The 25,559-nt window shown below is 41.8% G+C and overlaps 1 protein-coding gene across 11 annotated transcripts in view; it reads left to right on the top strand.

Annotated features, from left to right (window-relative positions):
* The window catches only part of FOXP1 (forkhead box P1), a 498,144-nt gene that overhangs the window by 73,328 nt on the left and 399,257 nt on the right, over positions 1 to 25,559 (top strand). The gene's annotated exons all lie outside the window — the stretch shown is intronic.

The following is a 25,559-nucleotide window of genomic DNA, read 5'->3' as shown; positions in this document are numbered from 1 at the left end:
GACAAGTGTAAATATGTAGTTAGACAATTTTAAAAAGTGTATTATTTACTGATCGACCATAATGGCTCCTTGGAGCCATTATACTCAATCATATCATGTCAATCTGCACAAGTTATTATGATGGTAGTACAGATATGTATATATTTTTAAAGAGAAAAACATTGTGCTTGTGTAAAAGCTGTTTTTAATTGTCAGTATGTTCTTTTCTTTTTTAAAATATCAATAGTTTAGCCCATAGTATGGCTAACAGCCTAAAAAGGTAAGAATAAGCTTGTAGAAAGACCCCCCCAAAAAAAAGCTATAACTCACACATCAATGTGTGGCTTATTTCTATATTCTAGTGTGGCTGGTTTATGTCAGCCACAGTTTTAGGGGAAATCTAGAACCCTTAACTCAGGTCTTGGCAGATATAAAACTTTCCATTAGATCTCTGTGGCTTTTTTTTTATCTACTACTGCATAACTTTCCCTGATATCCTGGTTGTGCGTATAACATTAGCAAATGGCTGCTCTGAGAATACACTGCAATGCAACCTATGTTCTTCCTGTAGTGTGCCACAAAAAGTACCTTAGGGCCATGGCTTTCAAACTGGGTGGTGGAATGTAAGGCACTGGGTCGCGATGGCTCTGGTCAGCACTGCCAACTGGGCTGTTAAGTCCCATCAGCGGTGCTGCCCAGCTAAGGCAGGCTAGTCCCTACCTGTTCCGACACCCCGAAAGTGGCCAGCAGCAGGTCTAGCTCCTAGGTGGGGGGGTCCACAGGGCTTAGCGTGCTGCTCCGAGCACCAGCTCCGCACTCCCTGGGGTGGGGGAAACAGTGCCTCTGGGCGAGAGCCACACCGAGCCGCTTGCCGCCTAGGAACCAGACCTGCTGCTGGCCGCTTCCGGGGTGTAGTGTGGTCCGGGGTGCCAGTACAGGCAGGAAGCCTGCCTGCCTTAGCACCACGCTGCACTACTGACCAGGAGCCGGCCATGGTAAGCTGGTGCTGCAACCCTGTGCCCCAATCCCCTGCCCCAGCCCTGCCCCCTCAAACCTGGAGCCCCTTCCTGCCCCCCAAGCCCCTCATCCCTGCACCCCCAGCCCAGATCCCTGACCCCCCTCCCATACCCCAAACCCCTGCTGTAGCCCTGAGTGCCCTCCAAACCTGGAGCCCCCTCCTGCACTCCAAACCCTCACCCTCAGCCTCACCCCAGAGCCTGCACCCCCAGCCCAGAGCCCTGACTACCTCCTGCACCCCAATCCTCTGTCCAGAGCCCCCTCCCACACCCTGAACCCCTCATTCCCAGCCTCATCCCACAGCCCTCACCCCTGCACCCAACCCTCTGCCCCAGCCCTGAGCTCACCCCCAACTCTTCTTTCCCAGCTCCATTGGGTCGTGGTCTCCACAGTTTTCTTCAACTGGGTTGCCAGAAAAAAGTTTGAAAATCACTGCCTTAGGGAGAGCTAGACTTAGGAAGAGAGGAGAACGAAATGGTGAGTGGTGTGAAATAAAAGAAAGCAGAGACGGCGTGCACAAGCTGTAAGTAGTAAACTAAGTATGTAGTAGACTAGTTTAATTGAAGAGAGAGTTGGACAGTAGCGAAAGAGCTAAGTAGTGGCTTGCTGGCTAAAGCGAACAGGAAACTTTTAGGAGAGGAAATCTGAAGAGAAGGTCCAGGAGTTGGTGATGTGAAGGTAGGGAGCTAACACAGGTTTTACGTAGGCAGGGCACCATAGGTCACTAGTAGACCCCCATGGGGTATATGTCAAGGAAGTTCCTGCCACCGGAGCAATGACCCAGGCGAAAGCTAGTGTTTGGTTATTGAAGATGGAAAATGTAGAGAAGTGAAGAAAGCTACTGACAAAGGGGCAGTTTCTCAGCTAATGTAAACTGTTGATGGTCCAACTGTTGATGGTCCGTTGTCTTCAGTGGAGCTACCTTGATTTATGTCAGCTGAGGATCTGACCCTTTGTTTTCAAGGCCTCCAAGGTGCCATGTAAGTGGAAGTTGTATTTTGTTTGCTGTAAACCCGTTAAATGAATAGGAAGCTGTTGGATGCCAGATAAGCAATGAGGCAGCTGCCATTTTGTCTTTAATTTCAGACACAGAACGTCCGAGCAGGTCGTATTCTCTGTCTGTCTGGCTCAGATTTTGGGACAAATTCTGCTGTGGTACATTATCAGTTTTGTTACTGCGGATTTACACTGGTCTAAATTAGAGCTGCATTATATAAAATGTTTCCTTATTCAGAAATAATTCATCTCCCTCTGAAAATCAGGTGTGTTTTGCTTTCCGGATATGGGGAAATATACCTAGAGGAAACTGAATTGAAATGTACTCCTAGAATGGTCGGTAGCTTGAAGTGCCTATGCATGTGTATTTGCAAATCTCGCAAGAAATTCAGAACATTATTAGTGCAACAGGTTTTAAACTAACCGGAGCAACAAAGGATTTTTTGTCACTTCTGGGGTACTCAACTCTACTTTTCCCGTTGAATTTTGGTAAAAATACTAGGTTGCCTTTTAAAGCAGTGAGCAAAAAGCAAGCAAAATACATTGCCTGTGTATGGTCTCTACCCTGGCCTCAGACATATGGTCATATATTTGAGGTCAAGATTGAATCTTACGTTTGTGAAAACTTGGCCAAGGGAAGTCAAACTTAGAATTCTTGTAAGATTGGCCTGTCTCCCCCGTAGTATTTTGAAAAGTTACTCCTTGATGTTTCAGTAGCTAGAAGCTGAAATACCTTGAGTGCTCCTACTGGGGTCATTACTTTAAGTTCGCCATTGAAATATTATTTTGTATAGTGTATCTGATTTATTAAAGAGCTATAAAGCGTTTACACACTCAACTTGTTGATGATTCAAAAAAGGAGTAGAGTAATTCAGATTTTGGACTCCTTCTAGTGTGATTGGCTTCCCTTCTGGGGAAACTTTATTTTAGGGAAAAATCAGTGTCAGCTGAAAAACCTTCCATTCTAAAAAGACAAAAATTCTCCTACTTGTGAAAATGTGTCTTGGCAGCTGCTTTAACTTCTGATACAAGATTTAACACTTTTCACTAAACATGCATGTTTACCATGGCAACAGCTACCTTACACGCCACATGTTGGGAGTCTTGTACGTTGTTGCAGAAACTTGTAACCAGTTGCATTTTGATGATTCCTTGTTTCTATTGGCAGACAGGGCCTGTGTTTTTTGTTTGTTTTTTTCTTTTTTGGGGTTTTTTTGGTAGTTGCTCCTTGCATGGCCCTCCCATTGACATCAGAGCAGCTACAGAATTAAACTGAATGTAACTGTAGTGCCATGCAGAGAAAAAATAAAACCACTTTACATCAGACTATGCTGATCAAATGTGCACCTTCACCTCTAATTTTTTAAAAATCTGTTGCGTTCCTTTTTAACATCTTTTGTTTAATAGGTTAGCTTTGTTAGCTCCTTCTGTACCACCCGTCATTGGGGTAGTGAAGTGCTGGGATTTGCTCAGCTCTTAAGATCTACTCCTCTAGTAGCAGAACATGTAGAAGCTCCTTGGATCTCCTTGATTCCACAGTTACACAGCTGGTTTCCTATCCCGAGCAAGACTTCCTCAATCATCCCTTTTTGAAGGCCACCCTATAAAGTCAATTTTGGTCTTGCAGAATTGTTTTCCCTCCTTGTCTAGGGATCTGTCTGCTGTCTGCCCATGACTACTTACCATTCTCTCACACCTCCCTGTCACTTCTCATTTTCTGGTGTAGTCACATTTGAGGGGAGATTAATTCCATCGCACTTCAGAGGGACATAAGAAAAGCTAGGTGAACGTGACAGCATGATGTCATATGAGATTCCCCTTTTGACAAATACAAAGTAATCCACATTGGAAGGAATAGGTTGAGGTATTCCTAGATGTTGCTGGGTTCCAAATGAACTGCAACCTTTCAGGGAAAAAGACCCGAGTGCCACTGTGCCACAGCTCAATGGAAATTTCTCCACAGTGAGCAACAGCAGTAAAAAAAAAAAAAAAAAAAAAAAGGGCAAATAAAATGTTAGCATGTATAAAGAATGGGACAGAAAATCTATAATGCCATTCTATAAATCAGTGGTATGGCTTGGAATGCTGTGGTCTCTTGTGATTAACCTATCTTAAAATTAAACAAAAGTCCAAGCTACAGTGGGGGCGGAGGGGAAGGAGAGACTGTCACCAAAAAGGACTGATCTGGAGAGACTTCCACAGAAGGAGTGATTGAAAAGCTTGGGGGTGTTTAGTTTTAGAGAGGAGGTGAATAAGAAGGGCAATGATCCAGGCATACAATGTAATGAACTGCATAGAAGAAGTAAAGAGGGTGCTGTTAGCCATCTTTTCTAATATCCCAAGAACAAAGGAACATTCAATGAAACTAAAAGAGAGTGGATTTTTTTTTAATTGATGAAAGGAAATACTCCCTCCTCCTTCCACCATTGCATAATGGATCTGTGATGGCCACTGCATGTTGTTGAGATCAAGAAGTGGATGAGCTTGAAGAAAAGGGTGAGAGGTGTTTGGATAATCAACATCTACAGTTGCATTAAATATGAATCTTGTTTAAAGATAGAAGGGATAGAAACCTTCATGCTTCAGGACAAAGTCAACCTCTAACTGAAGGGGTTAGGATGAATCCTCCCTTATGTGCAGGTTATTTCATAAACAGCTGTCTACAAAGGGTTTTCTTACTCCTTCCTCTGAAGCATCTGATTCTGGACACTGTTAGAATACAGGTTACAGGGGTAGATAGACCATTGCTCTGGTCTGTATGGTAGTTCCTATTTATCCTTGGTGATTTAGCTTAAAATGCTTTGTGTAAGTGTGTGTGTGTTAAAAGATTGTAATCAGGACTTCCCTTGCCCACTCCTGTCCCCCTATATAGGGGAGAGGATCTGACCTCCCCACCCCCAGGCACTAGCAACGGGGCTTTTTCTGCCCCTTCTTAGAAATAATTAAGCTGAATAACATTTTAAAAGTTTTGCGAAGCAGGAATTGAATCCACAATCAAGAACTTAATCTACATGATGTATAGAGCACCTCTAGTCCTATGGGTCTGATTAATAATAATAATTTCTCTTTAGCAAGCCCTAGCATGGGCTGGCAATGGGGATAGGATACTCTGTTCATTCCATGCAGCCAGCTCCGTGCTCCTGTGGTCGCAGTTGACTTCCATCAGTTGCTTTTGGTTGCTGGTTTAAATGTTGGCCCTTACTTGATGTTATCAATTAGACAAGCTGTGTTGAGCCAGAATTTAAGTAATTTTGTTTCTTTTTTTAGAATAGTGGCTTTCCTAACGTGTTACATTTGTTTCCATTTTGTGGGAAATTAAAATTAAGAGCTTCAATTTTGTGGATTTTATCCTGTACAAATATATCTGTTAAAATCACTTCAGCCTGTATGTGTGTGACTAAGAAAAAGGCAGCAGAGTAGGAGGAAGAAAAATCTTTTTGTTTTACTTAAATCAAATACCCAATTGGGATTTCAATTATACATGAATATGTTACACTTGTTTGTTACTAAGGTGACTGGAGTGTCAAGGTTATGTGGATGTAGTACTATTATAAACGCAAAGATAATGCAAAAAGGAAAAATAATGTTGGCTAAAATCATCATATTCTTATATCATAAAGTTGCACAGCATCCTACATTTCAGATTTGGTTCTATTAAATTACCTATTTAATAATTTGAATCCAAAGTTATTTTTATATTGCAAATGTGTGACTGCAAGGTTATTTTAAGATATATTTATTAAGGGAATGAATACAATAAGACAAGTCACTGCAGCCCACATATAGTTTCTTGACTTTCCATTTTATGATGTTTCAATTGCATATGATTACTGAATGTAAGTTTTAACTTTTACGGGGGTTCATTAGAGATGCACTTGTGTAGAAAGAAATTCAATAGAAATGTGGATTTTTTTTTCTTATGGCATTAGAAGTGTAGTGAGCTGGGGCAGCCTTATTAGAACATAATGCCAGGTGCCTGGGGTTTCAGTTCTGAGCCTGGATACTCATTTCTTGGGTCGTCAAGGGCTGGACAGATTAGAGAGGAAACTTGCTCATCACCTGGGATGGTGGGTTAAGTAACTGTGGAAGGAGCGACATCTGCTCTGATCAATGCAAGGCTTCTAAGTGAGGGAAGTACTGGGGGATCCCAGATCACTGGCACTCATCGCCTGCTTTCTGAATAGGGTGCAGGAGAGTGGTGTTACCCTCAGCCAAAGCGGTGGAATAGGCTGGGATGACTAATTGCATAGCTGAATGCTGATGTTCATCATGTGCCTTTTTTAAACTGCATGAACAAAGTGTCTAGTGAAAAGTGAGGGTTCTGTGCACCTATGGAATTCTGCTTTAATAGAGAAACTAGTCAAAATGAGTTCCTAATAAAACGGACCTGTTCCATTAAAACCAATCTTAGCAGGCAAGTGCTGGGAAAATGATCATTGGGGGCATGCTTAAAGGAATAAACGTGATAAATGAATGAATCTACCCTGTGGTTAAAATAAATGCTGTGACGCTTTGGGCGAATGCTAAACAGAAGCAAATCACATATTGTATTTTTAGTTATGTTGTTTATTAGTATGATTATCTATAACCAAATAATCCTGTCTCTAATAGGAGGAATTTTTGTATTCAGAACCAGCTGTGACATTAGCTGCTCACTTATTGTCTGTTCTGTGTCACGGGCTTGTCATTTCCAAATAATAATTTCTCTTGTGATTGGAAACCTAAGAGGCAAAGCAAAGACAAAGGGAAGCATTTCTCCCACTCTGAGTAGAAGAAGGGAGCAAAACCTTCCTCCTCAAACTTTATGCAAGGACATTCTGTCCTCAGGGGGCTAGTGGAGCCAGTCTGCATCCACTGCTCCAGTCCCACTCTGCTCCCAAACTCCTCTCTGCTCTGCAGTTGACGGGAGCCCCATACAGAGTACAGCTTTATGGTGGTCAGAGGGGTGTGTATGTGTGTCTGTCTGTCTCCGGGGCAGGAGTTCTACATCTAGCCCTTTCCTCCAACCAGTAAAATTGTACCAGTGATAGTATTGCCCAACTCAATCTGTGGCGTATATACCAATTCCACTGAACCTTTACAGTCTCTTTGGGCTTTGGAATGGGCCTTAAATGCAAAATTTGCTCCCTTTCCCCCTTGTGGATGAACTCTAATGGCAGTGATTGAAGAGGTATGGATAAAATGATATGAATTTGGAGGGTGAGGGAAACTGGAAAAGAAGACCCCACCTTTTGTGAGCATTTGAAATTGGATACTGCTTGATAGAAATCTCAAATGCCTGAATTTTCTTCTCATAACTCGAAATGTGTCCATCAGGCGGGACTGGAAGACGAAGATGGAATTCACCCCTCTGGCTGCGCCTCTGTGTAATTCCTTGAGAGTTTGGCCCAATATAAGAATCACTATTGCCACCTGCCCTCTTTTAATAGCCCCTGCTGTGCTGGCTTATTTGGAGCTGCTTGGAGACCTCCATTGGTATGTGAAGCCCTCTGGGCAGCTGCTTTGCCCACACAGTGGTGTGGTCTGAAGGGTTTTTGCTGTTCCTTTGCACCTGGATGAGTGTCAGCATTACTGAGAGGGGTATTAAACGCCTCTGGAGAAGAAAGAACTAAAGTTGTCGTCTTGTGTACCCCATTTGGGCACTTCATTCAAATAAAGCTAGAAGGAGTTGGTTTCATTCTGCAAGAGTACAATTGCCTGCCCCTACTTTGTCTCCAGAAAAGTGGTTTTCCTTAGTTTTACCACCTCCCACAACAACAAAAACCAGCTGAAAAGCAATGAAGCAAACAATTACATAATGAAAAACAATAAACCTGCACCTTCTGACATGTACTACCAGTGACCATATAACTTTTAAATAAAAACGGAATGTAATTATATTTCCAGGTATTCTACTGTACAGCAAACTGCAGGAGGAAGTGAACAGCAACTAAGAAAGTATAGACTTTGCTTAATATAAACTTCAGATTTTCAAATATTCCCGTCATGTGTCCATCTAACAAATGAGATTTGATCAGTTTAGACCAGACTAGAGGGTCACTTCTGACCTTCAAACCCATGTATCTTTTCATGTTCATTCATCAGTAATACCTTAAGCTTGTGCCTCACTCTCGCAAAAGAAAGATTTTTGCCATGATGCCTACAAATCACTCCTGTCTGGCAGTGGTTAGTCAGGTGATGAGCTGTGACTTTGTGAAACTCTGTTCGCTTTATGATTCTCGTTCTTGGGGCAGGTCTACACTAAGGGCGGGGGTCGAACTAGGGTACGCAAGTTCAGCTACGTGAATAGCGTAGCTGAACTCGAAGTACCCTAGTTCGAACTACTTACCCGTCCAGACGCCGCGGGATCGAAGTCCGCGGCTCCAAGGTCGACTCCGCCACCGCCTTTTGCAGTGGTGGAGTACCAGAGTCGACCGCGGCGCTTCCGGAGTTCGAACTCACCGCGTCGACCCGGACGGTAAGTGTAGACTAGCCCTTGAGGCTAGAACGGGAGGAACCAGAAGAAGTGGATCTGTTGACAGGAAGGTTGCATGAGGAGGTGGTAAGGATGGGGCTGGAGGGAAGACCAGGACTCGGCCAAAAGTCCTTAGAAGCAAGGGGGAGGTGGAGGTGAGTGCAGGATACAGGTTTGGGATGGTGGAAGTTAGAGATTGGGAAGAGGCTGTGGGGTGTGTGTGGAGAAGAGGTAGATCTGATGGGTGCTGTAGAAGAGGGAATCAGAAAGACGAGAATCAAGATTGAAAAGATACAACTTCTTTAATAACCACAGTTTGCTTCCTAAGGAAAAAAGGGAAGTTTCAGAAGGCACCTTAACTATATTCAGTCCTATCTAATATAATTTTGGTCCAGATCTGGACAGACACTAAGCTTCTAAGGCTGCAGAGCTGGATGATGCCAGGATCCTTTAGCCCTCTGAATTCTGAGCACTTCCCAGTCTGTAAAGGGGGAAAGTAATGAATGGATTCTCCTGGAAACATTATCCACACAGATTAAATTCCGATGGCTAGATCTGGAGCTTTAAAATAAAAAGTCAAACCTCCCGTGGCCAGGGGAAATGGGAGATTTGTGCTCCCCTGTGGATCCCCCCTGGGCACTCTTCTCTGGTATTAGCAAGGGCTGCCCTAATGGTGGCTGCAGTCCCTAAGAGCTAGTTTAAATTTGCTAACTAAGAAAAATAAATTAATTGATACAGGATGTGTTCTGATTTCTTTCCAGTTACTTCCCCCATGTATTCTGCTTACTTTTTGAGCTAACTATCCAATCCCGGTATAAGATACCCCACTTAATCTAATCCTTATCCAATTACTTTTAATTTTTATTCTTATCCTTTTAAAAACTTTATTATACTCCTTGGATTATCTTCCCTGGAAAAGTTTTCCCCCTTGCTTCACTTGCCTGATGGTTTTTCACGTTGTTTCTTTTCTGAAGTTACTTTTTTTGGCTCCAGCCCTAAGTGCCTGAAAATATGATTTGTTCAGAGTTGCAATCGCCTGCATTTTAAAGAGGCAGAAGCAGCTTTTTCTAGTTCTCTCAGTTCCTTATGCTTTGTGCTAGAACTCTGCAGACAACTTGACAGACATAACTTCTTCACAGCCACCAATTAACAATAATCCATGTGACTGAAACAAGCATGTTCAGAAGAAAAGATCTATTCAAAAGTAGATTTTTGTATGTGTGTGGAATATAGGAACATAAGAACGGCCATACTGGGTCAGATCAACGGTCGGTCCATCTAGCCCAGTATCCTGTCTTCCGACAGTGGCCAATGCCAGATTCTTCAGAGGGAATGAACAGAACAGGACTATTATTGAGTAATCCAGCCCCTACTGTCCACTCCCAGATTTTGGCAGTAAGAGGCTTTGGGACACAAGGGTATGGTGTTGCTTCCCTGACCATCTTGGCTAATAGCCATTGATGGACCCTAACCTCCATGAACTTATCTAATTCTTTTTTTGAACCCAGTTATATTTTTGGCCTTCTCAACATCCCCTGGCAATGAGTTCCACAGGCCGACTGTGCATTATATGAAGAAGTATTTCCTTATATTTGTTTTTAAACCTGCTATGTATCAATTTCATTGGGTGACACCATTTCTTGTGCTCGGTGAAGGGGTAAAGAACACTTTCTCCACCCCATTCATGATTTTATAGACCTCTATCAGATCCCCTCTCAGTCCTCTCTTTTCCAAGCTGAATAGTCCCAATCTTTTTAATCTCTCCTCATATGGAAACAATTCCATCTTTTTAATTATATTTGTTGCTCTTTTCTGTACCTTTTCCATTTCTAGTATCTTAAAAAAACGATGGGGCGATCAGAAGTGTTGCTTAGTTTTGAATTTCTAGTTTTATATTTGCAGGTTTTCATCCTCAACCATGATTTGGCCAACAGTATGGAGAAATGGGTGAGTCCATCTCTTTGTTCAGCCAGCTGATGGTGGCCACTCCAGAGAGCCATCTTCTGCCAGGTCTCAACACTGTTGTTTTCTTGCCTTCCCCAAATTCTTCTAACTCCAGATGTGGGCACACCATTGTGAATACCCACCCAGAAAGCCCTAGTGGGATATCAGGCTCAGGCTAAGTAACTGGCTAGTCAGAGTAGTGTAGGCTAGCTAACTATTCTCCAGCAGGGTACGTTCTCGGCTGGGGAAGGCTGCTTGTTCACTGATTTATGCATGAGGAAGGCACACCCATTGGTCTATCCTGGTGCCACATGATGGAATACAGTGAGGTAAAAGAATTCTCTCTCTCTCTCGCTCTCAAAATGCAAGTGACCCATAAATCACCTACTAATTTAAATTTTTTTTTAATAGAAGGATAAGATTGCCTGCCCTCCCTCATTTCTACTTGGTAGCAGGTCCATTTAGCCTCTCAAACACGGTAGGAGTAAAGAAATGCCACCAGGTGACATACCTTTTAACACAGTTCTTGCATTTGCTCAGCTCTTTGGTAGAATTGTTTGATGCTGCTCATCCTGCCGCCGCAGAAAAATGAAAAATAGGATATTTTAACAGCATTAATAATGAATATTCACCTTATTAGTTCAGTTCATTTTGTTCAGTTTTGACCTTTCCTTTGTGCCTGCCTCCTTCCTCGATTAAAGTAGGCTGGTTCCTACGGAAAATGTGATGTCAATGGTCTGGGTGGGCAGTATATAACCAATTCTTGCAGAACTTGATGCTCCTGAATGCTGCCGTAATGTCCTCCTGAGAGCTTCATATAATCCGCATCTACCCCTATAGGGCATCTTGATGAGTATCATGACCCGGTGTGTAAATAAAACCTCACCACTCTGTAAAACGTTCAAGAAATTTGGCTTTATTATTTAATCAACTCTGAAAAGGGTCTGTTGTTTGTCATGTGAAGACTACCTCCGGACACGTGGCTCTCCAGCCACATCTCAAGTCAAGTCATTGGTTTATGAATACTTCTTAGTGAATTAACCTTGCGATAAAAATGCAAATACCCACCCATCCAACTCTGTAACTGCTATTGCCCAACGTGGCTGACATCCTTAGTTCCGAGTGTGTGGCTATTCCCGGTTTGGAAAAATGCTGGTCTGTAGAGATTTTCTGAAAAGAAAAGTGAAAGCAGGATAGACATGGCAAAGAGCACGGAACATTTAAAAAAAAACCAACAACAAAACACACCTTCCTCCCAGCCCCTGTCCCTTAACTACATGTGTGCCACTAACTAATGGTGGGGAAGCCAAATTAGTGGCTTATCTTCTGTATTATTTCACTGCTGTGATTTTTTTTTTCCTCAGTCTTGTCCTGTATTTTCAGAAAAAATCCCGGCAGCCTAGCAGATAACAGAAGTTAGATTAGTATTGATATACCATTAGACAGTCCTATTAATATTGACAGGCTGTCAATACCGTTGTGCTGCTTTTGTAATACAGGATGTAAACTGATAACACTTTAAATAGAAATGCACTAATCTTATAATCACCAAACATGCAGCAAGTGTCTCCACTTTGCGAACTCCTCCTCTTTTGAGCTTCATTCGTCTCCTTATTTCAGTTGGTCTTCCTGCTATTCCCTATATCTGGAACCTCCCTCCTTCTGTAAATCACATGCCCTCTCATGCCTCCTTCATACCTTAAAACTTGCTGCTATCAGCTTGCTACGCTTTGCTAGTCTCACCTCTAACGTTACACGATGTCTCTCTTGTATGTGTTACTGCTTTGTCTGGTGTACAGGTGTGATTTGACTTTTGTCTGTCCTGAGCAGTCCCGAGCAGTTCCCTGTATCCCGTTGTCTTCCATTTCCATTCCATCTCTTTACCCATGATATATTATCTGTCAAATGGAGGGTCTGCTCTTGAAGTGTTTCGGGTGCTGTTTCTGAAGTGCTGAGAACATAAGCGGTCACTGAAGTCCATAGAAGTTGAAGGCACTTACTTGCAGGATTGAGCCCACTGATTGGAAGCTATGTGGGATAGGGATCTTGTCTTTTTACTTGTCTAAGAAATGTAATCCACCTGTATGGTGCTAATGATAACAGAAACCTCTGCTGTGAAAGTGTTGGGTAATAAGACCCCAGTCACGTGGTGGTCTAGATAATACTTAGTCCTGCCATGAGTTCAGGGGACTCGACTGGATGACCTCTCGAGGTCCCTTCCAGTCCTACAATTCTGTGATTCTAATCCTGGAAGCAGATCCATGCAGGCAGATCCACACGCTTGTGCGGAGCCCCATTATATTCACCGTAGCTTCAGGCGGGTGCAGGATCCATCCACATAGATCTGATTCCAGGATCAGGGCCAAAACAGTTAATTAGTGTGGTTTTCAATATTATTTGAGTTCCTGGATGTCAGCCTTCTTGTTAGTGGTGCATAGTTGCGATTTTTACAAGCTTTATTTGCTGCCATCTTGAGCAACAGGTTTTTAGCTGAAATTGATGCTATGGCAGAATGAAAACTTGCTGTGATGCGGAGTAAATCCTATGGAAGCTGGTGAGGAGCATGAGCAGATTGGTTGGACCCAGGAGTCGGTGGCACTGTCTTATGTGAAAGTTGAGTGGATTTATACTGTATTTGCAAAGTCCTGGCCAGTTTGTATACATGAAAGACAAAACCTATTTGGATAATGGGTTGGAAAGTTTTTGTTTGTTTGTTTGTTTTTTTTTGTTTCAAGAAACTTTCAAAGTGATTCAAAACAGTAAACCATAAAAATATTTAAGAACAGTTGTTAATCTGCTTTGACCGTATTCTTTATCCTCACTTGTTCATACATGTAGTGCTTCCCATGCAAGTTTAAAGTTGAATCCTTAGTCTGCTGCTTGTTTTATTAGGCTTGTGTTAGTAACACATTAAAAAAAATTATCATGGAAATAGCCCTCTTCATTAGAGCTAAAGTTATTTGGTAAATGGTGTAAAAATGTGAATTATATAACAATGACCACAGATGTCTTTGTATCGTGCAGCTGGTGTTATCAAATGCATGCATATCTGTAAAACGTGGTGAAGAATTTACCGTATACCTTGGAAAAGTGGGAAAGACGATTCATGTTTAGTTCCTCCACTTCACCAGCTGTGATGCTACAATCTGCTGATGTGGTGCTGAAATTTATGGAATGCAAGGACGGACCTGCTACGCAGTGTGGGCCTGCTTTTGCAGATATACTCAGCGTATCGTGCAGCAGTCAATAGATTTAACTTCTGCTTCTCTTTTCCAACTATGGGGATATTTTCAAACGGGAGGGAAGAACCTTTCTCTCTCTGAAAACCATCTAGATGGGATCAATTCACTGAATTATTAATGCTTATTTGGACATTGCTTGGTCTGTCATTTTGGTAGGAATCTTCTGTTGAATGAATTAAACAGCTCTGCCATTATATATTGAATAAAATGAAATACATGTCACAACAGAAATAGCTAGGATGATAACTTCGCTCAGCTGTGCATCTCATTAGGTATGTATACCTTTTGTCATTGCTGCATATCTGTGAATGGCAGAAGTTGACAAACATCTTTTAAGGAAGTTACTGATAGTTACATTTGTGGCTTGGACAGCACAAAGTGTTATAAATGAGTAGTTCTGTACATACGCTATAAGTCTCATCTCTTCCCCATAGGAGTTCCTTTTTTTTGAATGTGCTTTGGAAAAGATCCGTATGGAGAAGCCCCAGTGGTTCCATAGTTAAAATATGTATTGTGATTTGCACCTAAAGGAGAATGAAAATCTGGGTTTTTGACAGTTTCACAGATGGAACTTAATCTCTGAATTTAACCAGCAGTTGAGTTTTTCATCCCGTGTTTTGGGGAGCAAAACGTTGCTAACTTTGACAGAGAAAAGATCCCTTAGAGGAATTATGCCAGACTGAGACTCCAGTTGCCTTAGCTCAGGGGTGGCCAAGCAGTGGCTCCGGAGCCACATGCGGCTCCTCAGAAGTTAATATGCGGCTCCTTGTCTAGGCACTGACTCTGGGATTGGGTTTACAGGTGCCAACTTTCCAGTGTGCTGGGGGGTGCTCACTGCTCAACCCCTGGCTCTGCCACAGGCCCTGCCCTCGCCCCCTCCCTTGAGCCAGCCGTGCCCTCGCTCCTCCTCCTTCCCCTCCCAGAGCCTCCTGCACATCATGAAACGGCTGGTTGGGAGATGCAGGAAGGAGGAGAAGGTGCTGATTGGCGGGGCTGGTGGTGGGTGGTAGACGCTGGGAGCAGGCTGTGGGAGCTGGTAGGGAGCTGCTGATGTATTACTGTGGCTCTCTGGCAATGTACATTGGTAAATTCTGGCTCCTTCTCCAGCTCAGGATGGCCACCCCAGCCTTAGCTGAACAATGATTCTGTATTTGAAAAACACCCATTTTCAACATATACAGTGTATCTGGATAATTTACACCTTTCAGACTCTGCATTTTTGAAGGTTGCTGGCCTTAGCCTGTGTCAGCAAGGTGTGTAAGCATGTGCCTAACTTTAAGCACACAATTAGCCCCTTTGAATTCAGTGCTGAGGCACACTGAAGTGGGGCTATTATATAAATTGGGGAGGCGGGAGCAGCAAAAACAATTCCCAAGTGAGAAGTAAAAACTAACCAGTTTTGTTAAATTGGCTTTTATCGACCCCAAATTCACGCTTTTTCTGTCTTCAGCCACATTTACCCAAGTGCACTGACTTTATTGGGACTGTATAGATGCAAATAAGTGCCAAGTTTGGCCCCCAAAAGCTTATGTTGTATGCAGGAAACACGATGTGCTAGGAAGATGGCGTGCTGTGTAAGGAAAGTACTCAGTAAGGCCCTGAATTGGTAACAGGCTCCACGCAGGCCTTTGGAAGCCACCAGCGCTCGGTGCAGGCACAAAGACCAACACACGTTGCAGCTTCAGGGCCTAAGAAGTGAGGAAACCTTTAGCAACTCAATGCAGGGCGTGCAGGAATTGCTGCTCCTCTATCGCCGGCATGTGTATTAGAAGTAATGTGTAAGTGGCTTGTGTGAGGGGATATATCAGGAGTAGCTGTGCTAAACTGAGACCTAGGTTAAGTTGTTTGTTTTTTTCCTTTCATTTAGAGCCAGCTAACATTTAACATCCTAAAACTGAAAACCTAATCTCTGCAGAAAATCATCACTGGGGGTGGAATTTGTATTAAAGAAACAGTCAGTTTCCAATCTCCCTCATGTCTGGAATTGTTTTCCTTATTCTTCCTATAAGTCACAGCTAGGATTGCTGGCTTAACTTTGCAGACACGCTGCTAAGTCCGTCGTTTTGATTGAGGCAGCTGGGGTGGAGTTTCCTTTGGGAATTCAAGGAGTAGGAAGTGTTTTAACTCTTTTTGCTGAGTAGTGTGTAGGTGGGGATGCATGGCTGTGGTTATAATAATTGTACTGTTTATGGAATTGTACTTTAATTGATGGTAATGGCGCCTAGAGCCCGGGAGAAGTATTCTTGCATGTATGTTTTAAATCAGAACAAGTAAATAAATGTGTTAACTGAAAAGATTAAAAAGAAAAATCTTATTTACCTTTATAAATTTAGTAGCAGGTTTTGTCTAGTCCAGGGGTAGGCAGCCTATGGCACGTGTGCCGAAAGCGGCATGTGAGCTGATTTTCAGTGGCACTCACACTGCCCGGGTCCTGCCAGCGGTCCGGGTGGCTCTGCATTTTAATTTATTTTTAAGTGAAGTTTCTTAAACATTTTAAAACCTTATTTACTTTACATACAACAATAGTTTAGTGTTATATTATGGACTTGTAGAAAGAGACCTTCTAAAAACATTAAAATGTATGACTGGCACGCGAGACCTTAAATCAGAGTGAATAAATGAAGACTCGGCACAGCACTTCTGAAAGGCTGCCGACCCCTGGTCTAGTCAGTGTAACTGTTTCCCCTTTATAGTCAGCTTCCCCCGTGTTAACTGTGTGAGGGCAGGTCTACACTAAGAATGGGGGTCGAACTAGGGTACGCAAATTCAGCTACGTGAATAGCGTAGCTGAATTCGAACTACCCTAGTTCGAACTACGTACCCGTCCAGACGCCGCGGAACCGAACTCCGCGGCTCCAAGGTCGACTCTGCTAACTCCAGCTGCCGAGGTGGAGTACCAGAGTTCGAACTAGCGCTTCCGGAGTTCGAACTATCGCGTCTAGATCAGACGCGATAGTTCGAACTCCGGAAAGTCGAACTCACCGCGTCGACCCGCGCGGTAAGTGTAGACTAGCCCTGAGTTGCAGTAAAGCAACAAGGGAGAAAAATCACTTACCAAATCCATCCAGGAGAATGTGATTTTCAGACCACACCGATTGACATGGGGGCTCAAGAACAGGTGTTGCAACTCATTTTTATCAAAGTAGTTAGAATTTAGATTTGCCTTTTTAAATTTCAGTAATTTTTTTGTGGGGGATTTAAAAATCAGTAGGCCAAAATAACATACTTGAATTCATGTTAATTGCTTCACAGTTTACTCAGAATAATAACTAGCTTGGTAACTTTGTCCTCCACATTTATCCAATGAAGTAAAATTCAAACCAGCCTACCAAATAGAGCCTGGTTTTTATTTGTATGTGGTATAGCTCCATCTGGTCCACATTATGGACCCCCAAAATATATGATTAGCTTTATAGTTCACTGCTAAAGGTGGCAAGGCTGGCTTAACATTTTTCAAATTTGCAGCAAGCATCTCAAAATATTTTCTGGCATTTCCCGGCTGTGATTACTGACCAAAGATTTTCTTCCAAAATGAAATCCAATTGGTTATGTCTTTTTTTCACTTTAAAGTATGTTGCATAGTTTAACTGGCTAAAATAATAGTGAAACCTGTGTGTTGCCCCATTTGTAACTGCTATGCAAACTACCTAGCTCTCTCAAGACCAGTCAGTCTTGAGCCCCAAGACCCTATGCCAGGAACCATCAGATAACGTCTTTAAAAACAAAAACAAAAAAACACACACACAAAAAACCCCCCTTACGTTTTGATTAATAAAATAAGTGCCTGTCACTAAGAGTAGGGCTGTTCTCAAGAACATCAAACAGCACAAATTGGAAATAATGGAACAGATAAGCAATGCTAGTTTACCCCAGTTCAGGATCTGGCCCAATGTGTTTGTTGAAAGTCATCTTAAAATCTTACTGAGTACATGAGGAGGGGAAAAATCCTACCCAAATTATACCAGTTTAGACAATTATACCTAATTGTCAACTGGCCTGTATGACTTTAGGGGGAGTTCTGCATGCACCAGTAGATTCATGATTGGGCCGTTGAGGAGTAAATACCATTTCCTACTAGCTTTGGGCCAGATCGTCTACTTCCAGTTGCAGAGCCCTAGGAGGAGACTTCTTGTTTAATCTCTGTGAGGAGTTGCCCTCTGGCATGTGGTCCAACCCTGCTTACTCCGCATGCTGGAAAGAGAGCTGCATAGCAGATATCTGTGTGTCTGTAGTTTATTCTACACCAAGGCCGGGAGTGAGGCTCCCCAAATTGTTTGATGGATTTGTGCTCATGTTTGAGGCTGCGCTGAAACTTTGTTGAAGTTCAGTGGCACTGGGCTGGGGCTATTTGAAGAGATCTTCTGTCTTAACCAGCAGTATTTACACTAACACCGTGCTTTGTTACAGGAATCCAAAGCCCTGCATGGAGAACAGCTGCAGACTCTGCTGTCAGCTTGTCCTAAACGGTCTCATGGCATGAGGTTTCGTGTAAATGAAACATGGTTTTAACTGTTTATATGTTGCAGTTTTCCTTCTAGCATTTGATCCTCCTTCTCCTGTACCAGTTACTCAGACCTCCTGCCCCCAGTCCCAGTATCACAGCTGACACTACAATTCTGGAAAAATATCAAATTCTCCACACAGACACGTGCACTATTCCTTTGCTATCAATCCTAGAGCTATATCCAGAGCTGTTGTATATTGCAATATACACCTCATGTATGGAACATGGGTCTCTTTCTCTCCATGCCTGTCCTGTCTGGGAAGCTGCCCGAAGCCTCATGTACATGTATATTGTGCATCTTAACAGTCCATAATGATTACATGCATAGGTCTTACTTCTGTGCATATAATCTTCCTTGTGCGCTGCAGATAGTACTGGGAATTTTCCAAAAAGTGCAGGATTGGGTCCTTAATCAGGCTTTCTTTTAGCTACACTCTTCTTTATATACTTGTGGCTAGAAGTGCCAAGGATTTTCAGGAGTTGGATTGATGGTGTTATTTGATGTTAACTGTACTTTATTTTCATGAGCAATATTTGTGGCTTAATTTATATAGTTTTGTGATGGGCAAATATAAACATGGTTATCAGATTACCGCATGAGTGAAATTTCTTTTCTTTTTTCTTTTTTTTACAATAAAAATCTGAGAAATTCAGTTGCCTATCTAATAAAATTCACTTTTCTTTTATGGATTAGTCTATTTTAACAAGCATTTTACTTATACAGTAGTACATTAGCAAAGTGTCTCCTGATTTTATGTAGCAACTGTTTACATGCTGGTTCAGAGAGGCCTAACTCTATTATTTTTTTCAGTTCTTAAGGTGGAGTATTTGAGTGAGAAACTGTCAATACAAGATAGTGATGTTTCTGTGTTATGAAGGGGCCTTCTTAATGTCAGAGAACTGTAATTCATCCTTCTGAAAAGGAGGGTCAGTTCTGACAAGAAGTGAGAATAAGGATTCCATACTAGTTCTGTTTGAGCTTCTTCATAGCAGAAAGCTGCATGGTGCGCCAAACTGCACTGGATTTAGAGGATTAGGCAGCACAGCCCTGTGATATTGACTAATGACCATTACTTGAATGCTGTATCAATATAGTACTCGGGGAACCTTGGAATCCTTGCAGAGTTATAATGGTAGGGTTTTCGGGGGCGTCGCTTTACGGGCACAGTGGTTTGTGGCTATCATCGCTTTTAAGGGACCATCCTGCATTACACAGGCCACAGAACCTCTTTTGAGCTAGGCTGTTAACCTGACTTTGCACAGTGGCGGAGGCGACTCACAACTGTTGATAGTGGCTTAGTGGGCACAATTTAAAGGTGGAGGGGGGCACATGTAGGGTTAGCACCTTTTTGAAGTGCAAAAATAAAGGTCCCCCGCCGCCACCCTGGATCCTTCCCCCAGGGAGCATGGGGCTTGTCCGTCCCCTAGCTGCCCTCCCCTTCTGAACCACCTGTGGCCGGCCTGTGTGCTGCTGAAGCCCCTGCAGTCAGGTCCCCCACCCTGTGCACAATGCCTCCTTAGGGCTTAACTCCTTCCTGCCCACACTGTAACTGGGAGACAGGAGGCGGCTGGTTATGTCGGTGGTCAGCAGCATCCTGGAGGTGTTCGCCGCCTTTCGGCATTGTGTGGGCAAGAAGGGACAGGAGCTGTATCCAGGAGCAGGGGCGTAAAGGGGGAGAAGGGATGAGCTCTGCAAAGACACAGGCCACGGATTGCTCCTCTCCCCCTGTGGTTGGAAGCACAGTGCCGAAAGGCTGCTGCTGGCCATGTTCTGGTGTGAACCCTCCATGGCAAAAAGCTGGGGGGAGGAGCGGGATATGACCCCGCGTGCCGCCCCCATGCGTCACCTCTGCACTGTGGGGTGAGTACTGACTCTCTCCAGTGCCCCTCTGGGGATGGAGGGATCGAACTAGTGCAGTTCTGCTGTCTGTGGAAGTTAAGAATTCCTAAAGCTATTCAGGGCCATTCCACTATCCTGTGAGCTGATGAAGCCCTGAGGCTGCGGTAGTGGCCGCTCTGGGCCGAGTTCTCATGTCTTTACTCATGCTGACGAGCGCCCTCCTCCACAAGTGATCTCATTGGTTTCCACTTGTGGAGTGAGGTGCTGCTGTGCATGGTGGAGGGTGTCAGAATCTAGCACTTTGTAGCCTGTGGACAGCTATTTCTTTTACCGCTTACAAGCCCCTTGAGATCTTGCTAGCTAACTGGCCTAGCCACAGGATTTTCCCTGGTACAAGAAATGCATCCAAACTATGTGTTTGCAACATGGAACAAAAGCCATTGTCCTTTGTGACTTGCGCACATCTCAGTAATACAAAATATGTTTTGTACACAGAGGTTTATAACTTTAAGGCACCATTTTATTACATCTCTTCTAAATAGAACAAAGTGGGTAGCTTCACTAAAACTTAAAAGCATATCAGGCTTGAATATATTGCAGCCGCCTGTGAACGCACCTTGTCCATCTCTCCTCATGAAGCTGAACCAAAGCTTTCTTTCCTGCTTAATATTGTAATTTTGGGCAAAGGCTGTGTAATAACTTGAGAAATGTGTGAGAAGATCTTGTGTTAATACTATATAAACCTTCTTTAACTTCAGGAAGCTTAAAATCAAATTTGGCAGAGCTTACACGGGCAGTGAATATGGAGACTCTGGACTCCAGTAACCAACAATATATGCTGAAAAACTTCTAGTTTTATCCTATTTGGCTTGTATTAAATATATCTGCTAAGCTGCCCGTAGTGTTTACATTGTATATAGCTGTCAAAGGGCAACTGTAGTTTGTGGTGTTAATGTTCCACTCTATAACGAGCTATATTTTAATTTTTAGACTGATTTGAAGCCTAGACTCTGTGTGTGCATAAAATATGCGTGTGATTTCAGCCTGATCTTCTAAATTTTAATGTCATACATACATAACTATTTTCCTACCTGTATAGGTTAAAATGGGCAAGAAAACTAATACCATAGGTAAAATATGTCTGTTTCTTCAGTTTTTGGGAAAAAAGAGAGTACTAAGATAGATTAGATGAATTGTGGTACTCTAAGAATACATGAACTCATCTTTAAAAAAAATCATATTTATCAAATTCTCATAAAAATGAACAGGGTGATAGAATTTAAAACAGGTTTCAACTTTAAATGCTTTAAAAATAAGTCTCTTAAAATCAAGGTAATAATTATTCCTAACAGTGTATCATGATCTATAGTAAGATTCCATAAGGGCGCACACAGAATGAAGCATCTGATTTTTTTTTTTTTTTTTTTTTGGCATTCTGTTTGTGACAATTACACGACTCTTTATTAACTGTGTCTGGAAGAAAGCAGTGTTACGAGATGAGGAGAGATTTCCTTCATCTGTTACCCCGTAGGTAATTTTTGTGCTTTTTCCAGTATTTAAGTACCTCTTAACTGCTTGCTGTCCATCTGTATACCATTCATAGTACTGTAAACTAGTATATGTAGCATGACCTTGTAACTTGCTTTGTTTGTGCATCTGCCAGTACAATATGTTGTCTTTCCTTTAAATGCAAATATGCTACATTCAGTACAGAGCTTCTTAGTCAATAAATAAATTGAGGTAAAAAACTGTACCTTAATACCCATTTAATTTAAATTCATTTTATAAACATAAAGACGCCTTTTAAGAGAAGCTTTAATTCAGACTAGCACCTTGATTTGTGGTTGCCATGGAGAATCAAATCTGTCATTTGACAAGAAAAGTCACCCATTTATGACAGCACTTTATCTTGTCTCTCCAGGGGAAGAAAATGTCAAAAGTGAGAGCAGAAAAAAATAAAGCCTTGAAACACCAGAATTTCTTGATTTCATTTTTATTATTCAGCTATCATATCCTTTCTGATAATAGCAACTTGGTGAAAATAAATAATGTTCCTACAGTAAAATCAAATCTTTTCTATTGGAATGGACAGGGCTCTTTGTGATTGTCAGTGCTGTGAAGTCTGGCAAGAAATAGTGTTATTAGATAAACCCACAGTGCCCAAATCCCATTTTCTTTTCATTACGGTGTCAAAATAATTATACCTGTGTAATTTGGGTAAGAAATTGGAGAATAAGTAAAATGGTCCATTGGAAGAAATTGCTTTAAGCTTGTGCTCGTTATGGGGTGAGGTTTCTACATGTTGAAGGGGAAAAAAATGATGAAAAAGTATTTATAATTTCATTTGAATAAAGACGTCTGGTTAGCCTTTCATATTTGCAACAAAAAGGGAAGCAAATGCTGTATTCTGTTAGGACTTTTACATGCACCCATGCGTTTTACAAAACAAGAGTTAAAAGATACAGGAGTTTTCTTTTAACGCTTTAGAGATTTTTGACCCGAGATTGATCAAAAGAATTTCAAAGACGTTCGATGAAATCTGTTCTGATCTGGAACTCTTGCAAAGTATTTATATTTTGTAGGATTGAGAAATTATAAGAATGAGGTAATTGCCATGGGGGGCAGGGATTGATTAGAGGTCAAAGTGTGTGTGTGTGTGTGTGTGTATTTAGTACATAGAGACACCTAGTTGTCCTCAGTGAGAAAACACTTACTGTAAAATTGCATTAGTTTTTACATAAATCCAAAAGTGCTATTTAACCAGACTAAAATGATCCACACTGTGTTTGTTTCTTTCGTAAGACACAATTTTTGCCTCTAACAGCATTGTATGGTTTGATGTGGCTGAGGAGTAATCTTGTCTCAATGTGATAGAATTATAATAGAAAGTCCTTTAGTGAGGGTTTAGTGTAAATATTGGACTGGTAGGGGAGCTGCTTTCTGGAACAGTTGTGCCTGGGAGAGATTACAAAAATGGAGAGAAAGGGAAGGGTTGAACTCTCTCGTTTTCTTGAAATTGGCTCACAGTGCTGGATTCGTAGCCAATGCGAGTTGGGATCTGCTGAGAAAACATGCAGCACAATAGCTCTCTTCCCTCTTCTCATGTAAGTTAGCATATCACAACCCTTCTGAGCTAAAAGGAAGAAAGATGAGGGGAAAAATAGAGAAGAAACCTCAGGGAAATGTACCTGCAAATAAATTCCAACAAAACCTGTTTGTAGTCTCACACATTTTGATTGTCCTCTCTTTAAGTAGGACTTAACCACATGCTTGTCCAGAGGTTACTTTGTCCCACTTTTATGTGTATTAAATTTGCAAATAGAGATACCGTACAGAATATTAAACATAAAATGCTTAAAAACGCTACTGTGGTTGTCTGAGCCACCTAAGAAAAGCAATATGATGCTAAATTAAGGCTGGCAATTCACCTTTAATGCTTCTTTCATATCTGACCTGCATCACAGATAGGGTGACCAGATATCCTGATTTGGGGGTCTTTTTCTTATATAGGCTCATATTTCTTTCTCTCTCTCTCTCACACACTCACACTCGCACTCACTCTGCAGTCCGGTCACCCTAATCACAGGCAGTTCCCTGTCCCCGCTTTCGTACAATAACAGGAGCCAAATTCTGCTCTTGTATGCTTACATGTAGCTCTTACTGACTTTGTGAGGCAATTGCTCTGCATGTTCAAAGGCTGAACGTTGACCTAGGTGGTGCTTTATGCTGTCTGGCTCTTCATGAATATACTTGATTGCAAACATTGCAAAAATATGTCTACATACGTAGTAGCCCTTATAAACTAAATAGTTAGTTTCCACTGTGATATATTAATACATACCACTGTGAAAATGTTTTGTCATGATGGTACCATAATGTGGTAACATTGCTTCTTGGGATATCCTCTGGGATCAATACAGCTGAAATAAGGGTGCTGCGGGATTACTTAAACTCAAAAGACTCTAAAAATATTTAATCCTTTCCCTCCCATCCCCAACTGTTGATATAACCTGCATCCAAATTGGTTTGCTGTCATCTTGTAATTGTAGCCTTGTTTGCAGCAACATAGTAGTCAGTATTTTACGGTGATAAATTTGTTAGGAAGTTCCAGAGTGGCTGCCGATGAAAATTGTCACAAGAAGTATTGTGCGTAAAAGCCTATTGGGATATGCTAAGTCACATCTATGGGCAAAATTTTCAAAGGCACCTAAGTCCCATGGAAAATCAGGTTACTAAAGGTTCTTAGGTCACAAAGTCTTCAGGGCTTAGGTCCTGTACCTAGTTTACAAACTTGGGGCCTGATCCTGTAAACCCTTACTTGCATGAGTAAGGGCTAGGTGGTAGTAAGGGTTTAGATCCTTAGCTTTGACAAGACTGTTGTTTATCTTTCAAAGTATTTAGTTCATGTCAAGTTGTAACCTCCTGCTAAATGTTCCTTTAAATAATAAAGCTACTTATTACTGTGAGGGTGCGCCAGATGTATCCAGTTCAACTATAAACTCAATCTAAAGCGAGGCACAATAGATTTTTAAAATAATTTCTAATGTATGTAAAAATCTTGAGCAGCTTATCTCTCTAGTTTCCGATGGATGCAGTCTGATGAAATGGCTGATATCCTGTCCTGAAAATCACATTAATGCGGGTACTACAATAATGAAATGAAAGTGACAGAAATAGTGCTCTTGAGTTTCCTGTTCTACCAGATTTTCATGTGTACCTGGTATTTGGTTTTTACCCACATTTAAAGAGCAATACTTTAGATCTGACCCTCAAAGAACTGAGAGGTGTGTAGGTAATGCTCTTACCTTACAGAGCGTGTGCTCTGCTTGCTACAGTCAGTACTGGTACAGCAATAACTGAAGCAGCAACTACGATCTGATGTTTCAACAAAGGTTAACTCCTTCCTTTTGGCTTTTGCAACTCTTTAGCGATAGTTACCATCGCAGCTACTGCACTGCAAGATTTTCTCACTTAGCTTAATGCTTCATTGAAATTGTACTTCTGTTTTAATAACCCGTTTTTTGAGGTGCAGAAATGCACTTTGAATCTAAAAAAGTCTGATATTCAAAAAAGCAGCATTTGTACGTTTCCCTTGTTGCTGTAACAGGCAAGTCCATGTAAACATATACCTATAAAGGGGTAAATCTATATTGTGTGCTAATTATTTTGTATTAACTGTAAAACCCTTTTACAGGAGTGTGTGAGAGAGGAGAACTAGCAAATTACTAGGAAGGATGAAAAATCACACAGATCATGGCAAAAATGTGACATTTCACTCTTTCCACAAATTAGTACAGAAAAATAAAAGCATAATAAAAAATGTTGAGCTATTTAATGAAAATGAAATCTATCACTGTTTGTGAGCTGTATCTGAAATGCAAATGCCCTTTTTTTTTCAGACGAAGAAACTGACCAGAAATTAAACTAGTGGCAAATTGGTTAGGAATCATTAAAAAGGGGATAGAGAATAAGACTGAGAATATATTATTGCCCTTATATAAATCCATGGTACGCCCACATCTCGAATACTGTGTACAGATGTGGTCTCCTCACCTCAAAAAAGATATTCTAGCACTAGAAAAC

Source organism: Mauremys mutica, chromosome 7 (genome assembly GCF_020497125.1).
Source record: "Mauremys mutica isolate MM-2020 ecotype Southern chromosome 7, ASM2049712v1, whole genome shotgun sequence".
NCBI classification, from domain to species: domain Eukaryota; kingdom Metazoa; phylum Chordata; order Testudines; family Geoemydidae; genus Mauremys; species Mauremys mutica.
The sequence above is the reverse complement of the archived record's forward strand: the minus strand, read 5'-3'. Positions and strand labels throughout refer to the sequence as shown.